This window comes from Varanus komodoensis, unplaced genomic scaffold (assembly GCF_004798865.1).
Source record: "Varanus komodoensis strain SLA01 unplaced genomic scaffold, ASM479886v1 scaffold29_1, whole genome shotgun sequence".
Taxonomy (NCBI): Eukaryota; Metazoa; Chordata; class Lepidosauria; order Squamata; family Varanidae; genus Varanus; species Varanus komodoensis.
Window position 1 is genome coordinate 3047028 of NW_025335759.1, and position 12924 is coordinate 3059951.

Genomic DNA, 12924 nt, shown 5'->3' on the forward strand with positions numbered 1-12924 from the left:
CACCAAAGGATGCCTGAATTTTCAAAATAACACTTTTCTCCCACCTACCTGGTGGAATGATTGAAATGCACCCCCAAACCATGCCTTGGCTACCTGTTCTTTGAGCCAAAGCAAACATCTATTCCCAACTCATAGCTGCAAAATCCAGTTATCCCTAAACACCATTTAGTCAAAACAAAGGGCTTTGTGGTACCATTTTAGTGTGCATGTGCGTGCATGTGTGCATGAGAGAAAAAGAAATGTGTCTTGGGTTTTGAAAAAGCATAATTTATCCACTGTTATTCATGTACTACTCAACCAGTGGCACTTATTTCTCCATAGATCATTCAGACAGAATAAAAAGTTTTCTGGCAAATCTACTCCCAGTAGTGTAGAAGACAGATTTAAAATGTAACTTGATATCACTGCACATGTAATACAGGAACTGTTGCATTAATGACTTGGTAAAGTAGCATAACTCACTTTTTGCCAGACAAGCGGTTATTGTTATTACCATAAGGAGTACATTTCTCAAAGATACGGTCAATGGGATGCTTTGAACACCCAGAGAAGCAACTGTGCATTAACCTGGACAGTCCTGCGGTTCTCCTGAATAAACTAATGTTGTGAAGTGATGAAGATGTAATGCTTTGCACCCATCCTTGGAAGTGAACCCCACTGAATACTCTCAACCCCACGGACTTCCTTCCCAGGGAGCACACACAGGATTGGGCTGTGATCATCCACAATTATTTCAAAGACTTATCCAGTTCCTTCAACAATATCCCCAAGCACTTTGAATACAGAAGTGTTCCAGGCACTTACGTCCAACAGTCTCTAGGATAATTCTTGGCAAGTTTCTTATGCAGGCTTTTATGCTAAAACTATGTCGAATCTGTTCTCAATCTCAGAAGGATAAGTAGTTCTGGCATTAGGGTCAACCCCGTCATCTGCTTCATAAATCCAGTATTCTATACTATAATTCTCCTCTTAAAGTGTGGAATACACAGAGACCTGTCTAGCTGGGATTAGCAACCAGTTCTTTCTCTTTCTCCCCCCAGAACAAGCTCCTTTGCCTTGCACAACTACAGCCGAGCTTGAGCTTTGCACGACTTCTTTTTCCACTTGAAAATGGAAGCTTGGGGCTGGTGGCAGGGGAGGGACTGCCTAAAAGGCCCCCAATCCCTCTGTCAGAGTGGAACCAGGGCAGCGATGCTAAGGCAGAAGCCAAGCTTGCCAAACTCGGGAACATTTTGGCTCAGAATTTAACAACTGAAAAGCAGCAGACATGAAGCAGCGTTGCTCCCCCATCCCATCTCTGCATCCTCATTCAAGGCAATCTCTGCACCTGTAGGATTTTAGGAATGTCATGCAGCTGCCAGGAAAACAAATAAAGAAAGAAATGGGAAGCCAAAACTCTAGCCAGGCTAAGCTATCGTCTATCAATAATATCCCTGCTTGTTTACTATGAAGGCTTCCAGACCCCAGAATGAATAGTAGCTCTAGATTAAGCAGATTGTTTCCAACCTCAGTGGTCAGCCGTTTCCTAGGTATGGGGAAGGGGCTGACTGCACTCCAGAAACTACACATCTCTTCCTTCTGTCTTCTCTGCTCCCCAAAATAACGCAAATCGCAATGGTTACTGACTTGCCCCTCTCCCTTACGAGGGAAGGGCAGGCCAGTACAAACACCACTTCATCCTGGTAGGAAATCATGCATGCATTTTAATGTGCCACCTGCTTATACAACTCACATCTATGGAGCCTTAAATATAAACAGACAGCCTCTTCCTGGCTGTTAGACAGAACACTACCCCAGCTTGTTCTCAGAATATGCCAAAATTACAGCTCTTTGGAGATCAGGCATATTTTAGGGCAAGGCGCATCCCCCCGCACACGCACACTTTTAAAAAAAGGGGCTGGAGCTTAATAAATAGGGTATTCACCATGTACCAAGCCCAGAGATCTTATCTTTGGAGAATATTCTAAAATCGGTGCCAAACATGCTGAGTGGGAAACGAATGATTATTCTAGGCTGACGAAGGGGTTGCAAGCTCAGCTTGCACATTGGGCAGTGATAACACAAACCGACATGGAGCATCGCACGGTTTAACACACGCCGCTGCCCCGTTCATGCTATCTGTAACACTCAGGCCACTGGGCCGCTGGGTAACATGGCGGTTCTAGAGTTCAGCCAAAAATATGTGTGTGTTTGTGGCGGGGGGGGGGGTGAGCACACACATGTGGGGTTGCCATTAGACTTCCAAGCTGCAGCTTCAAATTCTCTCCTCCCACTCCACCCCAAAGGACATCACAATGTTCTGTGCAGGCTGCCATTTCCCAGCCTCCCCGCTTTTGCACACCACAATGCCCCTGAGCAACGCTAGCTCAGGGGCATTGTGGAAAAACTCGGGCTGTGCCCAAGATGCCAACAGAGGAGCACTGCTGTGCTTGTCACAGCTGCCACCATTGCCTTTTGTGGCAAGAGCAGCAAGAACCACTGAAATGAATGGAATCACAGAATAGCAGAGTTGGAAGGGGCCATGAAGGGCATCAAGTCCAACCCCCTGCTGATGCAGGGCACCACATTACGCCATCCCACTCAGGTGGCTGTCCAGTTTCTTTTTGAATGATGCTAGTTAAGTTAAAGGGGGTCCAAAGCTTATGGAGGAGCTGCTGCTTCGCATATGGAGGGTTCCATTTCTATCTCCAGCATCTCCCAGCAGGGCTGGAAACTTTCCTGCCCGAAACCCTGGATTGCCACTGCTGCTGGTCAACATCAACAAGGCTGAGCCAAATGGCCCCTGGTCTGGCTTTGGTACTTCTACATGCTTCCTACGTAATTGCACACCGAAAAAGGCAAAATTCCCACCCTCAAGTTGCTGCCTGGGAGTGGAGAGGCATTCTGGAGAGGGCATTATCACTCAGTCCTAGAGTCATCTCTTCAGTTTCCCGTATCTTCCATCCTTTACTTTGTCTATTATTGTTGCCTTTTTCAAGCCTTGTCTATGCATGCAGTGGAAGGCTGGCACTATCTACCTTTTAAACTTCTTAATTAAAGAAAGATTAACAATTAAAGAAAGAATTTTTTGGCTAACTGCGCCAGGAAGGTTGCCTATGACCAATCTAAATGAACGTTGAAAAAAGGTACGAGTGATCTGGATGATGTTAATCTGCCAAGGTACAGACATTTTCTTTGACATTCCATAAGGCAAAACCTACATCATTTTAGCCAGAAAAGGGACCTAAAATTTCCAGCATATCCTAGCCAGGGGGGCAAGTTCTGGACCTTTTATTTCTGTCTAAACTTTCATAGGATTGAGCCTTTAATGTACAATACTGTGCATGCTTAGACAGAACAAAGTCCAAGCATATATAGGATTGTGCCCTTAGATACTGGATGCAGGCAACTTCTGGCTCTCCCAATGTTTTGGCCAACAGCTCCCATCACCCCCAGCCAGCATAGCCAATACTGAGGGCTGATGGAACTTGGAAGCCCAAACATCTGCAGAGCCACAAAAGACCTTCCCTGAACTAAAGGATAAATTAGTTCAAATAGATCTGATTAGATAGATATTTAATTAATTGATTGCTTAAATTTTATACTCTTTTTCTTTCATTATTGCCCCTCCAAAATAAAAAAAAAACCCAATTCAAAATACACTTCAAGGCAGTTTACAAAAAGAGACACAAGCATGCAATACAGGATAATGACCAATAAAAGTAAAAAGTAGCAAAATAAAACAAGAAAATAAAAAATCAGTCATTGCATATTTGATTTTTTAAAACACTAATTAACAGTCAAATAAAAGGCTGCAATGCCATTAAAAGAATAAGAGAACAATACAGACTGGCTGGAACCAACGACACACGGTGCCAATATCAAGAAGGCCTTCTATCTATTAACAATGCACTTGGCCTCAAAAGGTAGATTTGTGTGAAAGGAAGCCATCCTAAAGGAGCTTAAAGACATTCACCATGAGCATCAACAGAATGGAAATGCCACAACAGGGCTCAAGAGCCAAGATGTCCCAGCACTGGCATTGACTGGACAATCCATGGGCACCAGGGCTGTGGGACACTATGAAAGACGTTACCATCATTCCCTATGTCCTAAGAAAAAACACAAATTCTTTTGGAAAAAAGCTCCATGCATCTGCAGCAACCACAGAACCGATAGGTTTGCACTGTGGGATGTCAGGACCCTTGAAGCTGTCCGAGGAATAAATCAGACACACCTTAAACTCTCTCACACACCCATCTCACTGAGGGCAGGGTCTTGCTGAGCACCCTTTCGTGCATGCCATGGTCTCCTGCACAGATCATGAGAAGGCAGTTGCATTGATCCCTTGTAGCATCCCCCATTCCGAAATAGCTTCTTCCAAAGTCAGTTACCACCAAAAGAAAGTTTTTGGCTTAGAGTCCGCTTACCTATGAAGATACAGCTGTGGGTTCCAGCTTATTCATTTCAGCAACACTCTGGAGAGTGACCAACCAGGGGAAGATGATTCATGAACGGAGTCTGGTGAAGAAATGAGAAGCTATTCTGAATATGGAATCAGCCACAAAAAGGGCCATGCAAATTCCAGCCGGGTTCAGAGGCAAGGGAAAGCCACAATTGTTCTGCGGACAAGTTTGCATGAGCCCTAGGCTAGCGCACTCCCTCTCCCTTCCCCGTCTCTTCTGCAGCCATGAAGAAAAGTGAAAGCAGGTCTGTTTTTAAACAAACCACAGTTGCCAGCTGCATCCAAGCTAGAAGTAATTGTGGTTAGCTTAAACAGTGATTAGTGAGAACAAGGCAAAAGCCCAGGAATCTGCATTATAGCAACAGATCATTGGCACATCCAGCAAAATATTGTCCACACTGGAGACTAAAAACATCCATTTTGCAAGCTTAATCCAGCCATGGAAGTTCTCCAAGCAGCCCATGAAGCCTCCTTGAAGTCCTCCAAGGACATTTCTGCACCAAAAAAGGCAAAAAGCGTGGAGTGAGATCATGACTGCAAGAATCCATCCATCCATTTCTTAGTCATTCCTGACATTATTGCTTTGCCTGAAGGCAGTTTACCAAAAAGAAAAAAATCCAAACATTCAAGAAGTAAGACGCTAAGAGCAGCTGTACAGAAGCACCATAAGAAACATGAAGTAGAAACAAAGCAACATCAAGATGGAGGTAATTAAAATGACATCAAACGTCCTTGAAAACAAACCATTAATGCATGCAACAATGCCACTGTGCTTTGCCACGCTCTGTTTCTTCTCCTATATGATAATTGTAACTTTTTCGGGGGGGGGGGGCAGGCTTCATTTCTTGTGACATTCTCTGAGCATGGTGGAAGGGTAGGATACAACTTTTCTTAATGCATAAAAGGATAGGACTCATCTGGGACTGGAAAGACAAGGAAGAACCTGGCTGGTATGGATAGAGGAGGGGGAGTTCCACTGTGTGGGGTACCACAACTGGGAAGACATCTATCTAATATTAAAGATAGGAACCTCAAGAGATGCAAGATCGATGCATTCAAGTGGACTGACACAGAGAAAGATGGCCTTCACAAAACCAGAATCCCAGGCTGGACTTCAAAATGTTAACACCAGCCCTGTAAATTGAATTCAGAAAAGAACTAGAATTGAATTCTCAAGTAGCAACCATTTTGTGCCCTTTAAATCCTTCTTCAAGACTCAACATTTTGGTTAGGTGACTAACTGTCCTAAAGATAATCCCATCTTTGCAAGGTCGTCAGAGAACAACCTTCTCTTTGAAAGTGTTCTTTATCCAATGGGCTGCCCAGCCTAAGACCAATTCAAAGATGAAGAAATATAAGAAGGGAGAGCAGGAAGTTGAGGTTGCCCATCAACTCTCAGCACTGGACAGCACATCGAACAGGCAGGCAAGTTCACTCAGTCATCTTCCTCACTATGATAAAACAGGTTGTGTTTTTATTTAAATTACAGGAATTATTTATAAATTTGTAGTGATGCATATTTTCTTTATTTTTTTAATTTATAGGCCACTAAGTAATTCAACAGGGCTCTCTAAGTGGCATGCAACAATAAAATGTAATTACAATTCCTAAATATTAAACATAAATAATTAGCATATGCAAACTCTGGGCAAATCTCTTTCTAGTCTTCTGGTTTGGTAATGCATTTCCTCTTTTCTGGAGGAATTATAGCTGAATAACAACAACAGAAACTTTTAAGCAGATCCATATTGAAAGCCACTGTCCTGCCTCTTGCGATTCTCTCAAGGCACCAGGCATTCTTCATTCTTCAAAGTTATCGCTTTCTAACATGTGTTGAACATACTAGGCTCTCTTGTGATATCAAACCCAAGCAAAACTACACTGATAAAATTGAGAAATGGATTTAGGGCAGTCCTTCACAGAATGACCAAGTTTAGTCATATCACTAGATCTTTGCTTTCTTGGAATAATTTTAAGATGGCATCTTCAAGTAGCTTACGCATTATAAAAGAAAAAAAAAAAACAGAAATACATCATCCAAGAACAGAATCTCTCAAAGTGCCTCCCTTGGCTTTTGAAAATAGTTTCCCTTTCCTTAAGAGGCCAAAGTGTTTGGGATCTGTCCTGTTTTGTGTGTGTGCTTCCTTCCCTATTATTTTTCTTTTCTGTTTAAACACAACTTATGGCAGAGCTCTCAGGGCAAACATATTGGGAATTATTTCCACTTGCAAAAGGAGATGCTACAGTGACATCTGGAGAGGGAAACAAATCAAACAAAATTTTGTCAGGCCGTCGAACGGGAAATCCGAGGGCTGTCAGAAGGGACTTGGTGGACAGAAGAGCAAATGGCCCACCCTTCCAATCAATGCACAGAGCATTTTAGCCTGCCCTTGGCTCCTGAAGCAGATAATCCCACTCTCTTTGGGAATCAAAGCACAATAAAAGTGAACAAAATAACAATCGGCTGCCCTTTCAACATGGCCAGAACAAGTTGCCTGACTGGCCTCACTCTGCCTATTGGTTGGTCCTTCTCCCAGTCAGGGCTAGTGACAAGCAAGGGTCCAGACTCGAGTAGGAACCCACCAACAAAAGCTCCCTGGAGTTGCCCCTCCTCTTCCCCCTTGCAACCCGCTTCTCTCTCTGGCCCAAACAGCAAAGGCGGAGAAAAGGAGGGGCAGAAGAGGGCAGTGCCGGCTTGCTCCCAGGCTTTCTGCCCACCAAGCAAACAAGGAGCAGTAGGAATAAGCAAGAGGATGCCAGTCAATCGCAGCTTGCTCTGCTCCCTGACTTGTCCAAGTCTTCCCTGATCACTGTTGGAAAAGAACCAAAAGCAGCTGTCAAGCACAGGCGACTAACTTATTTATTTAAAATGTGCATGCCCTGCCTATTCAATGAGGATAAACTCAGTTGCATCAGCTTCCCCTGCATTTATTTCTGCCAAACCTCAAGTTCTTTCTATCCACAGTTTGGTAAGTTCTCATCAAAAATGAACAGAAATGAAAATCTCACCCACCTGTAAACATAATACAATGCTTTGGAGCAGACAACTGGGATGTTGCAACTCCTACACTGAGCAGCACTTCTTGTCCTACCTACAAATGATGTTACCTGTAACTAAACAAGAGGAACTAACAACCAGGATGGTGTGAGAGGAGGGCGGAGTATTTACAACTCTCTCTCCACTCTTGTGCTCCTCAGCAAGTGATAAGACACATCCCCTTGATTCTGGAGTCAGCAGTGGGTAGCCTTTACCTTCCAAGAATGGGACTAGTCCCCCTCCAAAGCCACCCAAGTGAGTAGCAACAAAATCCGTAGTTTAACTGGGTTTTGCTGCCCTAGCCACAGAGAGGCTTCCCATGGGAGTGAAGACGGACAGGCTCCCGAAACTGCCTGCATCCTAGTGAGGACAGTGCCTGGAGCCTTTGGGCAAGCCACGGCTTCCTACTGGGCTTGCTGGATGTAATGCCATTCTGCAAAACCTTCGTCCATTTTCTTATGCATCAGTCTGCAGAGCTTTCTGCGGCGCTAGCGTAAGATTTATAACAGAGGGCATTGCATTAGCTCAGGAGCTGAAAATGCCCAAAGTCGTCTAGGCATTTTGATTGCTGACATAGTGAAGGTTGGGATCAGGTTAAAAGCGCCACAATATTATGAAGCCAGAGCGTCAAAATCAGTGGCCCTGACTTAAAAATGGGAACACCCCCACCCAATCCATGCACATACAATATACACTTAAGGACAACCACAAAGTACATCTGCAGCCATGGATGCAAACCACCAGGACAACAGCTACAAACAAAAAGGCATCCACAGCAAGGCATCACTCCATGCAGGAGTTTCCCTGCCTGACCCTCAAAGGCAGAGACCCCGGTCTACAGCAGAGCCCACTGCAAATGGTGCCTCCACACCACAATTATGGGCCCTATATTGTCCTCCACAACTTCAGGGGTTCAGTTGCTTGCACATCTTCTGCCAGCAATACTTGGGCAGCAATTTTATGTAGGGCAACCAGGTTGGCTTCTGCGTAAAAGAATAAATGGATAAGAACCTGCCATCCCACAGAACAATATTCGAATAAGCATTTGGGGGGAACATTTCTGCCTCCTAGAACATTTCACTGACTGCAAAATAGCATAATTAAGCACTACTTGGGATTTTATATGGAGGCTGCAACATGAAACTGTTGAACTGCAATGTGTTGAGAGGTTCAGCTCTGACATCTGTGGCTTAAACAGGGATAAAGTTTTCTTAGCGCACAGTGATCGATGATCAGTTCACCATTGCTAGGAAATCTGTGCCAACTACTCTCTGCAAATGGTTCCTATTAATGGTTGCATTATCACTAGATTAATATAGCAAATTTCAATGGGGATGCTTAAAGTATTACCAGGAACAGGATCCTACGTGTGTTTCATCAGAAAAGACCCCCCATAGATCCCAGTATTCCCCAGCCAGTTGTGTATGTCTAAACATTCATTGGATTGCACCCTACCTAATCCTGGACCCAGTCTGTACTTCCAGCATTTTATTTCCCCTGAAAAAACTGTTTACAACCCCAACCACCAATCATGTGTATATATCTGTAACTCAAGAGAAAGTGGGTTTCGGGCCACAAGAACTTTCATTCCATAGTCAATGTGCTGTTTTGTAAGGCATCACAGACTCTTGGTCATTTCTGTTGCAAAGGACTAATGCAGAGATCTTCTGAGAAATTCTTTGCTAGAAAGTGTGGCTGCAAGCCAGAACACTAACATTCTTTGAAATGCAGATCTGTAACCTTCAAAGTTTCATTCAGTGAAATAGAGTGTGTTGTTATGGTGATCATTTAAAGATTTGAGTCATTTGAACTAGGCATGTTTTCTGGTTTACCACCGTTGCTGCAAACGTTTGTCTCCCTTTCTTCAATTTCTTTTTTAACAAGGGCAAATTTACTTCTTAAAGCACTTGCTTTGCATACCAGTTCAGTCCTCCGTTTCCCCACTTCAAAACATCACCTTTCCAAGATCGTGAGAAAGACCTCCACCAGAGACCCTAGTAAAGCACTGTTGTTCCAAGTAGATACTACACAACCATTTCTTCTGATCTCTTGAAGGTGCAGAGAAAATAGGTCAACTGAACCTCCTGGAGCAGGATCTAAGAAGTGTCCTGCTCACATTTCAACTACCTCCCCTCAGCTGAGGGTGGGCCACAGAACAGGGTCTCCCCCAGAAATCAAAGCTGCTGGGCTAGCCTGTATGACAGAACATGGTCTTTCAGGTCTCAAAGTTTCAAAGCATTTGAGGGCTTTGAAGTTTAAGATCAGCACTTTGGACTGGGCCCAGAAATTAAATCAGATGGTAGCCAAGGAGATGCAGCTTTATTGTATGATCACAAGACTGAGATCCTTTTGGACTGCTACAGCCTTCTTCTTAACCTCTTAAATTAATTGCTTTTTTTATGCAAGTATGCATAGGATCTGAAACTAGATTCACTCTTAATTTACAAGGGGAGTGGAAGAGGAGGCGGAGGAGAAAAGCATTCTGGTTAAACTGCAGTATCTTGGTGTCTGAAACCATGAGGGCTAGCAGATCTTTTAAAAAAAAAGAAGGAAGTACAAGAAATACAAAAGTTTACTTTTCAATCATAAGCCTCACTTTTGGAGGTGTTTTTATTTTTTTTTTAAACTTAACCCTGCAGAAAGTCATGGCAACTGGTGAACTTGCAAGATTATTTCTGGACAGAGCATGCTTCCCTTCATCACCACCTGAACGAGTCAGCTGTTGCCTGCAGCTATATTTTTTATTATTTATTTATTTCATTCCACTTCTCTAGCACCCCATAACCTGAAGGTTCTCTGGGCGACTTACCAATGCTAGAGCGGGATATCATACTATAGCAGCACACTGCGGCACAGGCTGCCCGCCACTGAAGTCTCCACGTGTGATTTCTAATTCATCAGCCCTGGTGATGTCATAGGCATTTCAGTATATCGCCTGCCCCTCCAGTGCGTGTGCAATAAGCTCTGACTCTGATCACTCGGGGGAGCTGGAGAAAGGGAAGGGGGTCACACATGCATGGGTGCATGTGCACACGCACACACAAAAGCAGCCCAATTTCATTAACTGCAGGATCCCTGCTGTAATGCAGGCTGGTCACTCCAGGAATCAAAACAACAGATGGAGCCCTAGGCACTGTCCCGTGTGTGTGCGCGCGTGCGTGTGTGTCTCCCCATCACTTTCCCATGGGGGAGGGAGGTATCACAGCCTCCGTTTAGTATAATGAGCCCAAGCATTTGGCTGAGTATTTTGCAAAAGGAATTGAAAGCAGCTGTTTGCTTCTTGGATGGCAGCAGAACTTTGCTACCTCTTAAAGTGGAAAGCTTTCCCTTTTCTTTTTCCTTGTTCTTTTTTGCTTGCTTTCTGCCTTTCAAACTAAAAAGATGGTTGTTATGGCAACTAAGGTTTCTATATTTAAAACCAGTTTTCTCCCCACTGGCAAGTGGAGTCAGTGCTGGAGGAAAATGAAGCTTTTGGGTACTGTGCCTGGGTGTGTCTTTCGGAGCTGTCGGAAATGGGTGGTGATGAGAACAGGTACCTAGGACATGGCATGGCGCGGTTCCTTGAAAGTGGCAGCCAAGATCCCCAAAGTGACATGGGAGAACTTGCTTCTTATGAAAAGGGGCTTGTTTTGCTTTCCTCCTCCTCCTCCTCCTCCTCCTCGCCACAGCCTGCCACAGCCGATTACCTCAACTGGGTAACACAAAAGCTGCCATGCCCATCCAAACAGATGGCTGCATGGAAAACCTTGGCATAATTCTGCCCGGCAGTTCATGATCTTTTCAGTCAGTTTTGCTGGCTGGAAGGCTATCCAGAGTCCACTGGTGGAAGCAGATGGCTGAGGCACGAGAACGGAGCTCAACTAATCTGACGAGAAGATCTTGTTTTTTGTGTACTCTTGAGGTTGAAACAGCAGTTGTGGGAGCACCAACCAGGTGGATACTTATATATCCATAAGAATGTACCAATATTTACACATTTCTTGTAAACGGGAAGTGCTTGAGATTTACAAAAGGAGGAGAAAGCAGGAGAAACTGAGATTCATCCATCCAGGCCCAGGACTTTGTCTGGTAACTCTTAAAAGCCTGGGTTGGAATCCTTGCAGATTCAGCCATGTTAGTGGTGCTGAATTACGGTTGTCACCTCTTCTTTGCTCTTCTGACATCTTTGCCACCTATATGGCAAGCAAGTACAGTGTGACCCTTTCCGTGTTGGAAGCAGCTGTACATTTTGATCTTCGCTGATGCAGAGGAGTGAGTATTTAATTCACTTTATTATTTATTATTTATTTATTTGTTTAAAACATTTTTATGCCACCCCCATCGCAACAAAGCCTCGGGGCAGCTCACAGCAAGAACAAAATTATACAATAAAAATATTGAAACCTGGTGCATCTCGGCTTAAAAAATTTTAAATCCTACAAATAACCAATAAATTAACACTTAAAATAAGTTTTAAATAAAAAGGTCTTAGCCTAGCACTGAAAAACAAATAACGACGGTGCCAGGCGGACCTCTCTGGGGAGCGCATTCCATAGGTGGGGCGCCACCACAGAGAAGGCCCTCCTCCGGGTACTCACCCTCCTAATATCATTCACAGAGGGTTCCCGGAGAAGGGCATCTGTTGCTGATCTCAAGGGGTGGGAGGGCATATATGGATGCAAGTGTTCCTTTAGATACCCAGGACCCAAGCTGTTGAGGGCTTTATAGGTCAAAACCAACACCTTGAATTGGGCCTGGACTTCAGTCGGGAGGCAGTGGAGCTGTCGGAGAACTGGGGTTATATGAGAACAATGCCCAGTCCCCGTCAGCAGCCTGGCAGCTCTATTCTGCACCAATTGAAGTATCCGGACTGTCTTCAAGGGCAGCCCCACCTAGAGCGCGTTGCAGAAATCTAATCGGGAAGTTACCAGCACATGTGTCACAGTCGCCAGGCAGTCGTTCTCCAGGTAGGGACGCAGCTGATGGATCAGCCGGAGCTGAAGGAAAGCTTTGAGAGGGTTTTAACAGAAGAAGTTCGCAGCCACAGATGTTCCTGGGGGATCCTCTGCAAAAGTTTTTAATAGTTGCTCAGGCTCTTACAGGGGGCTGAAACTCCTTTGATTCAGGCCTAAGAATGACCTTTAGGCTGATGAAGTTGTTGCAAATTGAGAATCACGTATTCCTGATTGGTCTACCAGAAATTGTGAACCACTATTCCTGGTAGACCATTGTTCTATCTCAGTACTGCCCACACTGACTGGCAGAAGCTTTCTTGGATTTGGGGCAAGGGCCTTTCCTATCTCTATCTGCCCAGGATGGGGCTTTGGATGCTTTGCATGGAAAATGTGTGCTACCACTGAGCTAAATCCCTTTTCTGGTACGTAAGGTGGGAATATAGCAATGTGAATGATAGGGAGACATGGCAACAAAGATTATTATGGGGATCTGCAATGCTAAAGCAGGG

The 12924-nt window shown here is 44.4% G+C and overlaps 1 protein-coding gene across 3 annotated transcripts in view; it reads right to left on the reverse strand.

Annotated features, from left to right (window-relative positions):
- HIVEP3 (HIVEP zinc finger 3) overlaps positions 1-12924 on the reverse strand; it is a 244282-nt gene that overhangs the window by 127522 nt on the left and 103836 nt on the right. For 2 of the 3 annotated variants that reach the window (XM_044435195.1, XM_044435197.1), the window contains exon 3: positions 4410-4500. The exons of the other annotated variant lie outside the window; for it this stretch is intronic. The gene's annotated coding sequence lies outside the window, so the exon portion shown is untranslated. The remainder of the gene's footprint in view (positions 1-4409; positions 4501-12924) is intronic. 3 annotated transcript variants of the gene reach the window in all.